Source organism: Centrocercus urophasianus, unplaced genomic scaffold (assembly GCF_019232065.1).
Source record: "Centrocercus urophasianus isolate 14NV4802_14NV808 unplaced genomic scaffold, USGS_Curo_1.0 seq_11, whole genome shotgun sequence".
NCBI lineage: Eukaryota > Metazoa > Chordata > Aves > Galliformes > Phasianidae > Centrocercus > Centrocercus urophasianus.
Genome location: NW_024884253.1, coordinates 6,727,685 through 6,744,425, shown reverse-complemented (window position 1 = coordinate 6,744,425; position 16,741 = coordinate 6,727,685). Strand labels below are relative to the sequence as shown.

The 16,741-nt window shown below is 43.6% G+C and overlaps 1 protein-coding gene across 3 annotated transcripts in view; it reads left to right on the top strand.

Annotated features, from left to right (window-relative positions):
• CCN4 (cellular communication network factor 4) overlaps positions 1-16,741 on the top strand; it is a 37,790-nt gene that overhangs the window by 481 nt on the left and 20,568 nt on the right. The window lies entirely within an intron of this gene.

The window sequence follows — 16,741 nt, the reverse complement described above, 5'->3', positions numbered from 1 at the left end:
AAAGGAAAGGAAAGGAAAGGAAAGGAAAGGAAAGGAAAGGAAAGGAATAAAGGGAAAAGGAAAAAGGAAAGGAAAAAAAAGAAGTAAGGAAAGGAAAAATGAAAAAGGAAAAGTGCAGAAGTGCCTGTGAGTTCATCTCTGCTCAGCATCCAGGTGAATTTGCACACAAAACTGTGGGTTTCTCTTTTTGTTTGCTTGTTTGTTTTCTTTTGTTGCTACTATTATTATTGTGGAGCAAAACAAGGAGGAAAAGGTGATCCAGTGCTGCCCGGAGCAGCCAGAGTCAGGCTGCTAGGGGAGCAGGTTGGAGCGGAGAGGCGGGCGGCTGTGCACGGCGGTGCCGGGAGCGGGGCTGGAGCCGTGCCGAGCCGTGCAGGGACCGGGGCTGGCTGAAGGACCGGGGTCGGGAGCAGACATTGCCGGCCGCTCCCCTCAGGTGCGGTGCCGCTGCCGGCGCTGTCTCCGGGCAGTTTTGTTTCTCGCTGCCGGGGTAAGAGCGGTCGCGTTTAGGAAGGTGACGGCCAAGGCAGGGAGGTGATGCGTGCGGGGAGGGTCTGTTCCCATCGGGAGAGCCGGGAACAGTCCCAGTCTCCGGAGGCTTTGAGGAGCGGTGGGTAACCCGAAAGAGGTGCAGAGTGTGGGTGCCAGCGACACGCTTGAGGCTGTGGCATTCCCTGAGACAGCCACGTGTAAGGCAGTGTTTGAGCATCGCTTCTGCTCGCAGAGGGGTGAAATGAACTGCTTTGCACGGGGAGGGATTTGTCTTTGTAGGGCTGCTGGCACCAGAGGTCGTGGGGTTTGTAGAGAGATGAAGTGGGGCATTACAGCGAGAAAGCAGCACGCGTGGTGTGGTGAAACGCACCTGTGTGCAGGCAGATGGCAGACGATAAGTCCTGCTTGAATGTGGAGATAGGCTGATATGGTGCCTCTTCAAAACAGAAAAAAAAACCCTCCAAACCAACGATCACAAAACTAGTAACAAAATGCACCCCTCTGCCTCTCTGAGGTAATAATCAACTCTGATTTTGTTGAGCAAGCAAAAAGTCACATGAACAGAACAGGAGACCCCAACTCCTCCCTCTCCCCTCCAGCAGGGTTATTACAGGAGATGTGTGTGAGTGCCTTGGAGATCTCATAGTGGCTATCCCAGGCTCCCTGATATCAAAGCTGTTTGTCAGAAAAGCAGCTGTAGCATGAAAGTATGTGTAAGTGCATGCAGACACATGCGTCTGCTATGGGGATGAATGAGTGGGTGAAATCTGAATAGTTCTGGCAATGTATTTGGTCAAAAGAGTTGAAAGAATATAAAAAAATAGTCTAAAAGAGTCATGGTTCTGGACTGTTTCCAGTTCAAGCTATCAAACTATCTGTGCTGGTGGAACTCCATCTCCTCGAAGTATCCCAGGGCATTGCCATCTCCTGAACCAAGATGTGGAGTTGGACCCTAGGAGCTTGTGCCATCTTGAGAAAGAAAGCTCCAGTGAGGAGCTGGCTTTCTGTGGACCTTCTCTACACCTGAGCTGCTGTGGGATGGAAGTAGTAAGCTGCTGAAGGAGAGATTTGTGGTTGTTATACAAAAGGTGATGGGAGAATGGGGGTGACTAGTGTGACAGTGCAGAGAGATGATACACGTAGGGCAGAGCAACTGGGAAGGAGAATTAGTCTGTGCAGTATTTATAGGACTTTTGAGGGAAGATCAGGCATGATCTGGTCTGCTTAAGAGATGTTAAACAGTAAAATGGATATTGAAAGTGATATAAGATATTATAAATATTTATCTGTCATGACCACCTTGCTCATGAGAGATATCTCTTGCTCAAGGAGATGTCTAATAGAATCATAGAGAACGTCTAATAGAATCATACCCCAAGTTGAAAGGGATCCCTGAGGATCACTGAATCCAACTCCTGGCTCACCACAGGACCACCCAAAAATCAGATACTTTGTCCAAATTCTCCTTGAACTCTGTTAACTTGGGGCTGTGACACTTCCCTAGGCAACCTGTTCCATGCCCACCGACTTCTGGTGAAGAACCTTTTCTAGAATATATGTATATGTGGGCTTCTTGCCAGTAGAAAAGGAGAGGAGGTTAATATGAGAAGAACAGGTATGTCTTCAAAAGGCAGCTCTCAGGTCCTGCAGGAAACACCCTCATCTCAGTGCTGCATTCAGCCACAGGTGGTCACTGAGTTCGTAAAATGTTTTATTGATAAGGTTTTGTACGGGGACCTAACTGTATGGGTAAAGGGTTTGGTGGCTCTGGGCAGCCTGGTCTAGTAGTTGATGACCGTGTCTGTGGCAGGGGGGTTGAAACTAGGTGATCTTTGAGGTCCTTTTCAACCCAGGCCATTCTATGATTCTATGATTCTATGAAATAGCAGAGTGTAATTAGAACTTCAGGTGTATCTTTTCAGATGTCTTAAAATGTTTTTAATACATATAAGGGCAGAGACCATGGGAGCCCAAGTCCCATCAGCTTTGCTGAGATTCCTCAGTGCCTGAGTCATTTCTGCAGCAAGAGCTTTAGTTCTGGGTGCAATGGCCCCTTTCAGTTCTGTGTACAGAGGAATCAGAGCTGGGATCTTCTGTTTCTTGTCCTCTTGATTCGGCGGATAGGAGATCCCTTATTCAGATGGGACAAAAATTCCCGGAGCAAGGTGATCGTTAGCAAAGCAATTCTGCACTTTTTAGAAAACTGGGGAATTATATAGGAAGAAGGACAAGACTGGGTTTTTCTAAAATCCCCAGTGTGAAGTGGGGGAATGGGTGGTGTGTAGGCAAGGAGTGAGTGCAGTCCCACAGAATTCTCCTTTGATCATCCAGCTCCCCTGCACTGAAAAGGGACAACTACAGCTCTATCAGGTTGCTCAGGGCCCCATGCAGCCTGGTCTTCAGTGTCCCCAGGAGCAGGGCATCCACCACCTCTCTAGGCAACCTGTTCCAGTGCTTCATCACCCTTACTGTAAAAAGTTTTTGCCCTATATCCAGACTAAATCTCCCCCTTTTTTTTTTTTAATTTGAAACCATTTCTGCATGTCCTGTCACAACAGACCCTGCTGAAAGTCTGTCCCCTTCTTTCTTATAGCCCCCTTTCAATACTGAAATGTCACTATCAGTTCTTTCAATGGTGCTGGTAACAGCAGGTCAGATGGCAGAGTGGTACTGCTCTTCATATATCACCTAGTGGGCAGGTTTCACACTTTTATTTGATGTGATGGCAGACATGACACATAAACACCACACTTTTGGCTTAGCGGGTGGAAAGGAGAAGAGAGATGTTCAAATATGATTTTACAACCTCTTTTGTGAGCAGCAATTTCATTAGCTGGTCACTGATTACAACCTGAATTCAGAGCTGCCTAAGGCTGTGTGGAAGGTGGTTTGAGAACTGTAATGTGTGGTTTTTCCTTCTTTTTATAAGATTTATTGGCACAGATGTGAGCCAAGAAATTCATTTGCAAAATATTTGGATATGGTGGCAGGAAAAAATTATTACATTTCTCTGTGATCTTCCAGAAGAAACCACATTCTGACCAAGTTTGAACCAAAAAAAAAAAAAAAAGAAAGAAAGAAAGAAAAAGAAAAATCTAGAGGTTGATTTATTAATTTATCTATTTGTTTTGCTAGCATCTCACATATAGTTTAGAACAAAAGACACCTTTATCCTTGCCTGCAAAATCCCGTGGCTCTCTGAGAGAAGTGAGCTGAGGTTTTTCTACTGAGAGCCCTGTAATGGAAGGATGCAAACTTGCAACATGGATAATGTCACATGGATAATCTCAAGCAGCATAGATTCAAGGTTCATAGTACTTCTCCCTCTAACCTTCCCACCATTCCCTGTTGCATATACTTAGCAAAGAGAAGCTGACTGTGGTCCTTAGAAGCATAGTTTCATCCTCCACTTCCATACATTACAGATGTCAATTGAAGTTACTCTGATTAGAGCAGCAAAAGAGCCAGCTGTGACTATCTTATGGCTCAACACTGGTAGATGTCATTCCTGCGTGTATGGTTGCACCACATGTAGACTTTCCTAAATCTGTTTTATTCAGCAGCACCCCTTGCAAATCCTTACACATAACAAAATTATTGCCATTTTTAAAGCAGCACACTGAAGGCAGAACTGAATGGTGCTTCAAATGGCTTTGAGGTCCAGACCCAAATCTGAGACTGCTTCATGTGTCAGCAATTCTGCCTCCCATGTGAGTACTCCTCTGGCAGGGATTCTCAGGGGAAAGGCATTAGTTAATGATAATAGCTGTGGGCTTTAGCAGAACTATGAGATTCCCATGGTTATGTTGGGTGTTCTTTGAAAGAGTTGTGTATGTTTATGTTCTTCTGTTTTCCCAAGGTGCTGGGAAAAGGTCAAAAATTTCAGAAGTCCTCCACGTTTCTATGGGACTTTTGACTTCTTTATTCAGGAGTTGGACTCGATGGTCCTTTCCAACTTGCTTTATTATATGATTCTGTGATTCAGAAGCCCTGGGCTCCCACACTGGGGCACTAGGAGATGCTTTAGTATTGTGTCAACACTCATCTTTCTGAGAACTGCTCTTTTTTGGATGGCCTCAGTGTCCCAGTGGGGTCTTAAGCATTCCTGTCTGTACAGCCTTGGCTCTCATGTGTGAGTGGAAATGAAATGAAACTGTTTTTTTTAAAAAAGAAAGAAGTACTGCTGTGCATGAGGACATTGGCAGATGTGACCTGGAAGAAGCTGAATACCCACAGCTTCAACTCAAGATACTTTTGGGTATCCAACCTGTCAATGTCTCAAGCTGGGGATCAGAAATCAGGGGAAGTTTTCCTTTCTCTTTTCAAACTTGAGTTTGCCCCTGGGAGAAGCAGGTAAGCACCTTAGATTAAGATGTCCTCCTGACTTTCCATTTGCTTTCTTATAATATAGCTCAACCTCTGTCAATCTTAAGATGCTTATGTTAAACACAACATTTTATGTTTCTATTAAGTAGAAATTTTGACTGATAGCTGCCAGTGTGGCAGTGAACAAGCCTAAGAAGTCAAACAAAGTCTACCCACTTATTTTCCTGTACATAGCAAGAAATCAACTCTATATCTCTGGCTTGGGCTCGTAGCACCCAAATTTTCCCATCAGTGCCTCTTCTAAGCTTTATCCTGCCCAGAAGTTGCTGCATCCTGATACAGGCTACCTTCAGCCTTTCACTGCTCAATGCTGGCTGGCAGGAGATCACAGAATTTTGTTTTTACAGATGTGTTCCCGGGTTGAGGGTCTCTGAGTCTGCTGCTTTAGCAGATATGTGCAGATGTTCCTCTGTGCTGCTCTAGGATTGCTAGCTGTGGGAAGGATCACTAATTCTCCTGCAAACTAGTGGTCTCCCAGTTCTAGGTGGTACCTCCACTGGTCCCTGTTTTTCTGTGCATCCATACTGAAAACCTATGTTTTTCTCTCCTGACTGTTGCTTATTCTGGCATCCTGGGTGAATCTTCTAGAGTTCTCTTAATCCCTTGTGACTTCTAATAGACTGGGCTTTGATTTGTAATCCTTGCTCTAGGCTAGGTATGGGAAAGTAGTAGGAAGAAAATGCATTTTTACCTCTCTGGGGTGCCAACAGCTGGCTCTGCTGTATGCATAATTCTTCTTGTGGATGGGGAAGGAAAAGAGCCTTTAGGCTGAAACAGCTGTTGAAGAAGATAGCATTTAAGCTAAGCTTTGCAGCACAGCTTGAATAATGAAATTCTAATACTTGGGTTGCTAATGCATTCCAGAACTGTGTGGTCATCTCTGTGTTCCACTTCTCTTTCTCAATAGCTCCCATGTTGTTCTGTTTTATTATTCTGGGTCTGTCATTCTACTTAACCTAGAAAGCAATTGAGAGATGACCAAGTTGGAAGGCCAAGTTTCATGAACTCCAGGACGGCTTTTGTTGAGCCCAAAGGGAAACCTGAGAAGTACTTGCAGAAATAATTGTGGGTTCATCCATCCATCCAAGGGGGGTTGTGAATCAGCTGAGTATACCTGGATCCTGATGTTGCTGGACATGCGTGCAGCTAGAACCTTGCTGTAACAGCAATTCCAGACCTTCTCCTGAGACTTTGCCTTCTTGCAGATTTGGAAGAAAAGATATCTCATGCTTGGTGATGGAGCAGAATAGCAAGGTATCTTAGTCCAGCATTTCTTTGATGTTTTTGATTTCTTTGATGAACAAGACTCTCAATACTAGTACTGCTTTTGTTGTTTTAATACCTTTCTATTAGAGCTGAATCAAATTCCTTCTGTTCAGTTTATCGTCACTGATATTTAGGGTGCATCTGTTCTTTCCCTTTTTGGCATACTAAATATCTCTCCAGTGCAATACTTCCAAGTGAATATGAAGCATTAGTTTGATTATTCTGTCTCCAGCATGCAACACTAACTCAACCAAGTTAGTAGCATTAAATACAGAAACATGGAACTACTATACCTAGCACCCATATAAAAGAATCATCGAATTACAAAGGTTGGAAAATACCTCCAAGGTCATCCAGTCCAACTGTCCATCTATCACCAGTATTTCCAACAAACCATGTCACTCAGTAAAACATCTAAATGTTTCTTGAACACCTCCAGGGAAAGCAACTCAACCACCTTCATGGGCAGCTCATTCCAGTGCCTGACTGCTCTTTTGGAGAACATCCAATCTGAAGCCATTCCCTCTAGTCCTTGGTGTCATCTATGAACTTACTGAGGGTGCACTCTATGCCCTCATCCAGGTCATCAGTAAAGATAGAAATAGGACATACCCAAATACCAACTCCTGGGGAGCACCACTCATGACCAGTCACCAGCTGGATTTAACTCCTTTCATCACCACTCTTTGGGCCTGGCCCTCCTGCCAGTTCTTTACACAGCAAAGAGTGTACCTTTCAGTGCCACGGGCTGCCAGCTTCTCCAGAATAGTGTGGGAGATATTGTCAAAGGCTTTGCTCAAGTCTAGCTAGACTACGTCAACAGCCTTTCCCTCATCCACCAGGAAGCTCACTAGATCATAGACGGATGTCATCTTGGTCAAGTAAGACTCGCCTTTCATGAACCCATCCTGGCTGGGCCTGATCTCCTGATTTTCCCACACATGTTATGTGATTCCTCCCTCAAGATGATCCGCTCCATAAGCTTTCCTGGAACCAAGGACGGGCTGACAGGCCTGTAGTTCCCCAGATCCTCCTTACAACCCTTCTTGTAGATGGGAAGCCTCCAATCTTCTGGGACCTGTCAGTTGACCAGGAACAGTGATAGATGGTGGAAAACAGCTTGGCAGTCACCTCCACCAGCGCTCTCGAAAATGTAATGGAAAGAACCATATGTAATGGAAAGAACATAGTAAAGTCAACAGTAGTAAAGAACTTCTGTACAACACTTGACACAAAACTTGCTACTGCCACCAAGGGCAATGCAACCCACATAGACTTTGACCAAAATAGCTCTGGATGACACAGGGATTTTTTCTTCTGTGTTAGATGGTAGCAATTTTTTGGACTGTATGTATGCTATAGAATTGTCTCTTTGCTACAATTCGCAAATTCAACTGAAACTTCTGTGTGGTTTGAAATTTATGATTCCTTTCTGTGCTCTACAGCTTTCCAGAGTACCATCCTGTTTTGGTTTTGGTATTTTCTAATTGAAGATTTTGAGTAACAGCCAATAGTAGAAGGGACAATTACTTCTTTCTCTTCTTGAATTTTCCTCATCTCCCTGAAATTATGCTTGGCCTGTGACAGGGTGATCACAGAGAAAAGAAGGAAGCACGATTTTGCTTAAAAGCAGTTTGATGCCTTTTGCTTGCAGCCTAGAAAGCCAAAAGTATCCTAGGCTGCATCAATAGATGGGTGGCCAACAAGGTGAGGAAGCAGATTGTATCCCTCTATTCTGTCTTTGTGAGGTCTGGACTACTATGTCCAAGCCTGGGGCACCCAGCACAAGAAAGATGTTGAGCTGCTGGAGTGGGTCTAGCAGAGGGCCACAAAGATGTCAAAGTGATGGAGCACCTTTCCTATGAGGATAAGTTGAGGGCATTGGTCTCACTTAGCCGTGGAGAAGAGAAGGTTCTGGGGAAATTTCATTGTGGCCTTCCAGTACTTGGGGGAGCTTACAAGGTGGAGAGGACAGACTTTTTACATGGTCTGATAGTGATACAACAAGGGGGAATGACTTTAACCTGAAAAAGGATAAATTTAAGTTAGATGTTAGGAAGAAAGTATTTACTCAGGGAGGTGAGGCACTGGCACAGGCTGCCCAGAGAAGCTGTGGATGGCCCATCCCTGGAGGCATTCAAGACCAGGTTAAATTGGGCTGTGGGCAGCCTGATCTGTAGGGTAGCAATCCTGCCCATGGCAGGTGTTTTGAGCTCGATTATCTTTAAAGCCCCTTCCAACCTAAGCCATTCATGATTCTATGTGATTATATATGATTCTTTTGGGGACAACATTAAACACCCAGAACAGTGACTCCACTGAGTTTGTCTCTGTTCAAGATGAGACTGTCTGTTTTGCACCGGGCAGACATTCATAGAATCACAGACTGATTAAATCATCCAGTTTGAAAAAGACCTTCAGGATTATCTTATACCAGGTCTCTGCATTCAGGCTGGTAGCTTTGTCCTGAAATTCTGACAGTATCTCAAAGCATCTCCTGGTTGTGTTATAAACTGTTGTCACTGCCATGTCTGCTAAATGCTGTCCTTTGCATGCTTATATTTGTGGTGCAAGAGGTTCCTCTGTGGTTTTTTTTTTGGACTTGTGGATCTTGCTTCCTGGGTTTTGAAGCCCACCAAAACATTCCATCATATGTACGATAACTAAGTAGGCTATATTTCACATTTATGATCACCAGTTTATATCTGCTTTGACAAAGGGAAACTTCTGTATTTGGGCTGATAAGAAGGCAGAGACATCAAAATCCATCTGGAGGAAATTAAGCACTCTCTCGAATGGCTGGCACATGTACTTGGCTGCCTGCAGGCAACCAAGTCTTTGGTTTTAGAGTAACAGCTGGGTCATTTTATCTCTTTAGCAAGGAAGGACCAAACCACAAAAACTGCAGCCAGTGCTGAGAATCTTCAAGTGGATTATGCTATAAAACTCTTCAGTTACATTTTTAAGAAAAAAAAAAAAAAAAAAAAAAAAAGGAAAATAAATTAGGGAAGTATGCATTTTCCATTAACTAGTTTGGCCACTCAGCAGGTGATTTATTCAGAAGCACTGCTGGCAGTATTTCCTGCTCTTGGTCTTGGAGGACTAGGTCATACCCACAGCACCTGTGTGTGGGCTGGTAAACGCTGTTATAAGAATATGGGTGCAAATTCAGCCAGCTTTCCTGTTCCAAGTTTGACTTCATCTATTGCAGTCACCATAGTTAAATATATATTGATGTCCCTGATATCTGTCAATGAAGTTCATCTATGAAGATCATTTGCTGTTAATGATGTATTCACTATTAATGACAGCTGGACTAGATAATCCCCTAGTAATCTTTTCCAACCATTATGATTCTACAGTTCTATGATTCTAATCCTCACTGGGTTGTTGGTTTGTTGTTTTGTTTTTTTTTTGAGTACCAATTGTACGTCTCTAAAAGCAGACCCTTAACCAAATACTTTTGTGATACACAGCTCTCCGTGGGCATCAGAAAGGGGTCAAATGCAAGTAGATGTCATGTCACCAACTCATGTTTCTGGGAGTCGCTTTACTTGTTTTTAGAGATTTTGCATCAGAAGTGATAATTGGCTTCTTTGGTGCACTGGAGTTCCCCCAAGGGTTGGTGTGACCATGTTTGCACAGACAGGTGGCTTCCTCGCTCGTCAGAGTTGCCTGGGTGTGGGTGGGCTCCTAAGCTTGCAGTGGAACAATGCACTACTGTCCTGCTTTCATACTCTGATAAGAAACTTCTGCTTCTTCTAGATGGTATGCTGAATTCGGTATGATTTACTTATATGTATATGCAAAAAATAGACATGTATATTCCCCCTACACACCTATGTTTTTATTATTTGTGTCAGTTATTCCATATGTATCACATAAGCTGTCTGCTGTAGGCTGAGGGGGTGCCTGTGTCATATTTTAACTTATTTTTTTTCCCCTCATCTATATTAAAATGTGTTCCAAGGTATCATCTAGAAGGCTGGAATGTTTGATTTGAGGAATAAATTGATATGACAGCAGCACAGTTAGGGTTTCTTTAAAACCTCTCCATCCTCGATGCTTCCACCATTTGAAAGAGGATTAGTTGGAGACTTCCATCTGTCCCATTCCCTGTGTGATCACATACCTGTCAATGCGCTGATCGTGCTTTTATTGCTCACCCTGTAACACAGAGGGGAAACTCGCTTAGAAAAACCACCGGGAGCTGCGCAGATATAAATATTTGGGCTTAACACCACATCTCCCTCCATGTGCGCTCCCCAAACGCGTTATTTGGGACACGAGGCGTGCATGGGGAGAAACCCCAGCCGAGGAGTTCGAGCGGGAGGAGCAGGAGAGCTCCGAGCCCTGACATCTGTGCACCAACACTGCCCTCCTGTGTCGGGGAGCCGGGAGCCCAGCCCTGTGCTCGAAGCTCCCGCTTGGCTTGCAGGGCGCTGCGTGCAGCCGGGACCAGGGCCAGCTTTCCAGAGAGAAGCAAAAATGTCAGTACCCATATCATGAGAAATTAATCTTTTTCCTCCTGGATCCATAGAGTGTGTCCTCTCCTTTGTGGGAAAGCAGGAGCTTTATCCGTTAAGATCTGAAATGTTTTTACCAGTTTATGTTTTTTAGGGTGGGAGAAATAGCGGTAGTTTCCTGGAGTGGTTTGGTTTTTGTTTTTTTTTTTTTTTGTTTGTCTTTCTTTCTTTCCTTCTTTCTTTCCTTCTTTCTTTCCTTCTTTCTTTCCTACTTTCTTTCTTTCTTTCTTTCTTTCTTTCTTTCTTTCTTTCTTTCTTTTTCTTTTTTTCTTTTTCTTTTTTTTTTTTTTTTTTTTCTTTTTTTTTTTCTTTTTTTTTGTTTTGTTTTGTTTTGTTTTCTGGAAGATGTGAGGGTGCTAATGGGCATGGCAAAGTCTGAAGCACTTTATACTTGCAACATGCTAAGGCACTTCATTGGAACCCACCAGTTGGTGGGCTGGGGTGGAGCTACAGCAGTACATGTGACTGCAAAAAAGGGGTTTTTTTAATAGAATCATAGAATTGTTAAGGTTGGAAAGGCCTTCAAGATCATCTAGTCTAATCATCAGCCTATGCCTGTGACCTTCTCAGACCATAGCGTTCAGTGCCACATCTACGCTTTCTTTTACACCTCCAGGAACAGTGACTCCCCCACCTCCTTGGGCAGCCCATTCCAGTGCTTGACCACTGTTTTCCTAATGTCCAACCTGAACTTCCCCTGGCACAACTTGAGGCTGTTATCTCTCATCCTGTTACTGTCATCTGGGAGAAGAAGCCAACCCCCCACCTCATCACAACCTCCTTCCAGGTAGTTGTAGAGAGCAATAAGGCCTCCCTTGAGCCTCCTCTTCTCCAGACTGAACAATCTCAGTTCCCTCAGCTGCTCCACATAAGACCTGAGCTCCAGATCCTTCGCAGTTTCATTGACCTTCTTTGGACGCAGTTCAACATCTTTGTTCTAGAGCCCAAATGAACACAGTACTCAAGGTGCGACCTCAAGCTGTTGTTATTTTTGGTTTTATGTCATTTATAGCTTTAAGAGATCACTGGAATTCTGGGGAATTTTTCCACCTACGTGCTTTTTACTTGAGTCCCTGTAGGTATCTCAGTGTCTGAGTCATGCATGAGGGACTCTTACATCGCATTGCATCAGCACAGCAAGTTGTAAACTGCTGATCACCAATGATGTGTTGGAGCTGGAGGTGCTGGAGAGGTGAGAGATTCATGCCCTTTGCAAGCATTGAGTGTGTGTGAGGGCTGAAAGATAAAACACAAAATAAGTGACTGCTGAGCAGCCGGCAACATATGAGAACTAGCTCAGTGGAACAACTTCTTTTTTGCATCCAGTAAGAACTAAACAACTTGGTTTGTTATCTGTGTGTAGGAGGAGGGATCATGGTATGGTTAAAGTGAGGGAACAAGAAATCTAGTTGCTATTTTTGGATCTGCCACAGACATCCTGTCTGCCTTCAGGACAGTCACTTCATCTCTTGGGCCAGAGATTAAACATGGTTATTTGATACTTTCCTCCTTGCAAAAGATGCTGCTTTTCACCCTGAACATTCTGCTCCTTGAAGCAGAATGTATCACGCTCTTCTTGGCCTTGCAAATGCAATGTATGTGTTTCCATCCACAGAGCTGACGCCATTGAGTCTATCAGCATGCACTGCTTTCACCAGCTGTTCCGTGTTCTTTCTCTCACATCTGGATTACCAAAGCCTTATGTTTCAGTTCTCCTTCCACTGACTTCTGGGGCATCAGGATTCATTCTCCAGCACAATACATAATTTTCCTATGTGAATAACTTCACTCCTTTTTCTTTTTTTTTTTTTTTTCTTCATGATTTGATGCCAAGAGTTGTTCTAATTTCCCCACTTGTAGTTTACACTGTATTTAATTTGAAAGCAATAGTTTTGTCCCTAAAGCTTTGTACAAGCCAAGGGCAAATCTATGGGTTTCCTTTTTTCCATCCCCATTTGCAGTGTGGCAGCTTTCCTTTGTTGGGGGTGGGAGAGAAGGTACAGATGCATTTGGGGGATTTCTGTTGCATATTAAAACAGAATCTGAGCTTCAAATGTGTCTGGAATAGTGTTTGTCATGCAAAGCCCATGCTGACTTGAGAGCTGGCTCCATCCACTTCCGAACCTCCCTCCTCCTCCTTGCCTGAGTTTGCTCCTTTTGCTGTTTCTGGGCCAATTCTTCAGGAACAGTCTGTTCCCCTCACCAACCCCTCCTCCTGGTTCATAGCATGTGGGATAAGATGCTGTTTTCAGCCATCACTGCTGACTGCTGTCCTGCAGTGGTTCTTGGGACTGCAATAGATTTGTGGGTTCTGGAGGATGGAAAGCTGAACATGAGCCAGCAGTTTGCACTCACAGACTGGAAAGCCAATAGTATGCTGGGCTGCATCAGAAGAGGGGTGGCCAGCAGGGAGAGGGAGGTTACTGTCCCCCTCTACTCTGCCCTTGTGAGGTCCCATCTGGAGTACTGCATCCAGTAATGTACTGATGCCTCCAATACAGAAAGGATGCAGAGATGTTGGAGCAGGTCCAGAGGAGGGCCACAAAAGTGATCAGAGGTCTGGAGCCCCTCTCCTATGAAAACAGTGAGGTAGTTCGTCTTGTTCAGCCTGGATGGCTGAAGGCTCTGGGAGATCTTGCTGTGACCTTCCAGTATTTGAAGGAAGTTTGTAAGCAGGAGAGGGACTGACTTTTTTCATAGGCAGAAAGTGGATAATGAGGAATGGCTTTAACCTAAAAAAGGAGAAATTTAAGTTAGGTGTTAGGAGGAAATGCTTTATTCAGAGGGTGGTAGCACTGACATAGGCTGCCCAGAGAAGCTGTGGATGCCCTATCCCTGGAGACATTCCAGGCCAGGTTCACTGGGGCCCTGAGCAGCCTGATCTGGTGGGTGGCAGCCCTGTCTATGGCAGGGGATTGGCACTGGATTGACATTAAGGTCCCTTCCAATCTAAGCAATTCTAGCATTCTAGGATTCTAGGTTTCAAAATATGTCTGAAAGGACTCCATGTTGTTAATTCCACATTGTGGGTATGGAGGATGCACTGCCTTCCACTGTTACTGTATGGGGCTGGCTAATGCACTGAGAAGAAGACATGGTTCTCCTATCCATATAACCACATCCTCAACCAGCATCTTCTTGATAAAAATAATGGCAGGAAATGGGCAAATGCCTGCTGCAAAACTAGACTGTAGCGCACTGGTCCTGCAGACATACATAAGGGTGCAAACTGCTTTATGCAATTTTTGTAGGCCAAATCTTGTAGGGCTTGTTTTCAGTATGGGAAAGAATTACACTACTCATGAGCAAGGAGCCAAAGGAAGGAGAATCCTTCTCATACCAGGTCCATAGGATTCTAAATATGGAACTCTGTGGAAATCCAGGCCAGTACAGACAAGATGTAGAGAACTTGTCCAAAGCAGAGGAAACTTGATAGCTGTGAGAGAACAGTACTGTTTTAAGACTAAATTCCAAGTTTTCTTTAAAGAAGCAGAGAAAATCTCAGATCATCTGTGGAAAGGAACTCTGAACCATGCATACAAAGCACTGTTTTGGAAGAAAACCATTATTTTATTCTCTTCTCACCAAAATAGAGTAAAATACATATGAGGCCTTTCAATAGTTAGCGTTCTGAATGATTTCAGTATTGTCAATGTGCAATTTCCCTGACAGTCTTCACCTGCAGAAAGCTCTTAACTTCAGGAAATTCATTCATCTCTGAAACTTTTTCCGGTCATCTAACTTCCTTTTAGCCTTATTAAAATTGAAGTGGTATACACCAGAGACGTGGTGGATGCTTCACCCCTGTAGACATTCAAGATCAGGCTGGACAGGGCTCTGAGCAACCTACTCCATCTGGAGGTGTCCCTGTTCACTGCAGAGAAGTTGGGCTAGTTGGCCTTTAAAGGTGCCTACCTACTCAAATGATTATATGATTCTGTGATTCCTTATAGTTTTAATTAAGCTTTAGTCAAACTGCTACTTTTAGCAGTTATCTGATACTATTAAGATCTATGGGATGAAATGATAGATCAAAATTTAACATGAATAGGGTAACCATCCAAGGGAAAAGCAAAAAAAAAAAAAAAAAAAAAAATCAAACATAAAGCAGACATGGATCTAAGTCACTCTTAAGAATGAAACATAGGACAAAAATGCAGCAGAGCCTAAACTCAGGCATCCCCCTGCTGTAAAGGTACTGAAAAGCAGACAGCACCTATTCCCTTCAGTTTTGGAGAGTTAATGGTTCTGGGCTCTGTAAATATTGGATGTGAGACCCAGGTCCACAAGGATCAGCCCTAAACTGTTGACCACAGTACAGTTTAGATCCATACATGCATTTTGGTATCTCTGTATTTTTCTGTGCTGTGTATCTGAACCCAAACAGAAAACAATGAGCCTTGGACACTCCTCTGAGGCTGAATGATAGGCTGAAAAATGGAAGTCAAATTTTAACATTCTAGGGCTTTCAGCTTAGCACACTAGGGGAAAGAGGAGAAAAGTGACCTGGAGGCCTGGCAACATATAGAGATTTACAATCATGGGAGGTCTGGTCCGTGCAGCTTTGGTTGCATCTGGCTCAGCTTGACCTCAGGGTCTGGCAGTTACCCTCCAGACAGCAAATTCCCATTGTGTGTGATTTCTTCAACCTTGAATAGGCTTCGTTTCTTGGCTGTGTCCTGGAAAGTGGATGTTGTTGCTGATAGCACTGTGTGGCTTCCAGCACACTAGAGCCAAATCTCCTCCCTCTCAGCACTTTGTTGCTACAGAACTTACACAGTTGGGGTCTTTCTTTTTGTTATGAAATCTCAACTGTTAATCTTCTCAGTGGATTTAGGGAAGAAAAGGACACGTTAAAATTGCACTTTTGACTCCAGGTTCCACTTTTCTGTTGATGCAGCCACGTTTCATACTCACTGGTTTGATAAACAGAATAGTTTTACCCTTCAAATCTTCATAGAATCAGAGAATACCTAAAGTTGGAAGGGTCAATAAGTCCTGGATTCTCTCCTGAAAGCAAATTCCCCCTTTAGTCCCTGTCCAGAGCAGCCTTTTTTTTTTTTTTTCTTTTTTTCTTTTTCTTTCTTTCACACATCCCACACATTTTCCATCCTTTTGTGATTTAGTGCTTTATTCAGAACAAATAAGGTTTCCTCTTGCTTTTGATGAAAACGCTCCTCTTCCTTGCAGCTCCCACTTTCTGTTGTTGTGTTCCTAAAGGAAAAAGTTGTTATGACTTCTAACTTTAATTCCAAGTAATTAAAATTCAATTGATAAATTCCCTGAGTAGTTTCTACAGAAGGAGAAGGGTTATTTTTCTTGTAATGGGATGAACTGACTCTTGAATGCTTGTGCACTTCAAAGCTTTGCCCTCCTGATGGACTTGTCATGAAAACATACTTTTATTTTTTATTGAAGACATGGAATTTGGTTTGTTTGTTAGGTGCTTGAGCATGTAATTCAGATGAAATTAACTGCAGCATTACAAAAATTAATAATACGGTATTTATGAATGGAAAACTGAATATGAGCCGGCAATGTATGCTTGCAGCCCAGAAAGCCAGTTTTGTCTTGGGCTGTATCAAGAAGTTTATTTAGCAGGTTGAGATGATCGTCCCCCTCTGCTTTGCCCTCACGAGGCCCCATCTGAAGAACTGTTTCCAGGTCTGGAGCCACCAATGCGAGGAAATCATGGACCTGTTAGAGTGAGTCCAGAGGAGGGCCGTGAGGAGGATCAGAGTGGGCTGGAGCACCTCTCCTGCAAATACAGGCTGAATGATTAGGGTTGTTCAGCCTATAGAAGGGAAGGCTCCAGACATACTAGCAGCTTTCCAGTATCTAAAGAGGGTCCACAGGAAAGCTGAAGAGAGACTCTTTGTCAGGGAGTATTGTGATGGGACAAAGGGAAATGGCTTTAGACTTAAAGAGGAAAGATTTAGATTAGATTTTAAGAGGAAATTCTTCATTCGGAAGTTGGTGAGGCACTGGAACATTTTGCCCTGAGAATTTTACTCAGAAATGTTAAGGAAGGAGGATGCCTCGTTCGACTGGTCCACTGTAGATTCTAAACT